Source organism: Echinops telfairi, unplaced genomic scaffold (genome assembly GCF_000313985.2).
Source record: "Echinops telfairi isolate 266 unplaced genomic scaffold, ASM31398v2 ScPeMD7_7469;HRSCAF=8507_0, whole genome shotgun sequence".
NCBI classification, from domain to species: Eukaryota; Metazoa; Chordata; class Mammalia; order Afrosoricida; family Tenrecidae; genus Echinops; species Echinops telfairi.
In genome coordinates, this window is record NW_022111372.1 from 87117137 (window position 1) to 87119001 (window position 1865).

The following is a 1865-nucleotide window of genomic DNA, read 5'->3' on the forward strand; positions in this document are numbered from 1 at the left end:
GCATTTTCCCTCCTCAGTGTCACGTTAGTTCTCGCAGTCCCCCCCTTTTGCAATCAAAGGCACTTCTGTAAAGGGCACTCGTTACATCTAAACAGACGTCTCACCGAACCAGCACCATGAGAGAAAGCCTACTGGTAAAAGGAAATCTGAGTAAGATCCTGAATTGTCACCTCTGAGTTTTAGTTCTAGGGCCAAAGTCAGTTTATTTTGCTGTGCGTGATCTCCTTTCTGCGGGCCTCCTATCTTTCTCTGTAAACTGGTAAGGATGGCTTCTTGTATTAATGGCGATGTCTCGGTGCTCAAATATCCTGGCCGGAGATTTGCCACTTGGTTGGGAAAAGACCATATTCACTTGTTTGCCAGTGTTATGGGGGCCATGGAGTGCTCTAGTTTAAATATATTGATAATATTTTTTAAATTCGAGTTTTCACATAAATTTTGAGCACTTGAGTTGACTGTAATTCATAGTGACAATAAAAAAACAGAGTAGATTTCCCCATAGGGTCTCCAAAGCTTTACAGAAGCAGACAGCTACTATTCTCTTAAATAGCAGGTGATAGGTTCAAACTGCCATCCTTTTGATTGCCAACCAACTTCTTAACCTTTGTACCACCACCTCTAATCCAGTAGCACTGGACTGAGATACTCTCTAACAACTCTCAGCTGCAACTTAACAGCTGGTGCCTGCCTTAGACAAGACCTGAGTCCCGCGGGTTCCAACCATCCCTACCACTCCTAGTTATAACCGACTGAGGTCATGTCAATTTTACTTACTATATTATGCATGCCAGTTCTTCCTATTATTATTATTATTATTACTTTTTAAGCCCTAGCCCAATTAAGTAGGAGCCCTGGTGACTCAGTGGTTATCAGTTGGGCTGTTAGTTACAAGGTCAGTGATTCAAAACCACCAGTCTCAGAAACACAGAGGAGAGGTTCTACCCTGATAGAACTGAGTTTGTTGTTGTTGTTGTTTTTGGTTTAACCTATATAAGCATTTATGTTCTTGGCTGAGAATGAGAACTTTTAGTAGAGATGAAAGGTGTATCATCTACACATTGTAAGTTGTTAACGTTTTCCTCCAAGCCTGATGCCACATTCTTCATTGCGTAGTGCAGTTTGTTAGGTTATTTGCTCTGCATACAGAATGAATAAATATGCAAAAGGGATACAAGCCTGACACACACCGTTCCTGATTTCAAAGCATGGAGTATTCCCCTTTTCCTGTTTGAACTACTGCCTCTTGGTCTCTGTACATTATCCATATGAGCACATTTATGTTTTCTGGACTAGCCATTCTTTAAAATGTTATCCATAATCCATTACAATCCATGTAGTCAAATGCCTTTGCATACTCAGTAAAGCACAGGTAAATAAATATCGTGCTGGTAGTCTCTGCTTTTTGCCAAGATCTGTCTGATATCAACAATGATTTTCCATTTTGCTTTGTTGTTTGAATAGATCTTGAATTCCTGGCTCTTCTCAGCCAATATACTGCTACAACTCTTTCTGAGTAATCTTCAGCAAATTTTACTTGCATATGATTTTAATGATATTGTTCAAACATTTTATTGGTTCACCTTTCTTTGGGATGGGCATGATATGGATCGTTTACAGACTGTGGGCCTGGTAGCTATCTTCCAAATTTCTTGGCATAGACAAGTTTTGTATCCATTTATTAAAGCATTTCACAGACATTTCACAATTCCTATTGGTGTTATTAAGCTTCATTGAGTCAATTCCAACCCATAGGGACCCTATGCACAACAGAAAATAGCACCACACGGTCCTGCATCATCCTCATACTTGTTCTTATGCTTGAACCCATTGTGGGAACCACTGTGTCAATCCATTGTGTTGGGGGA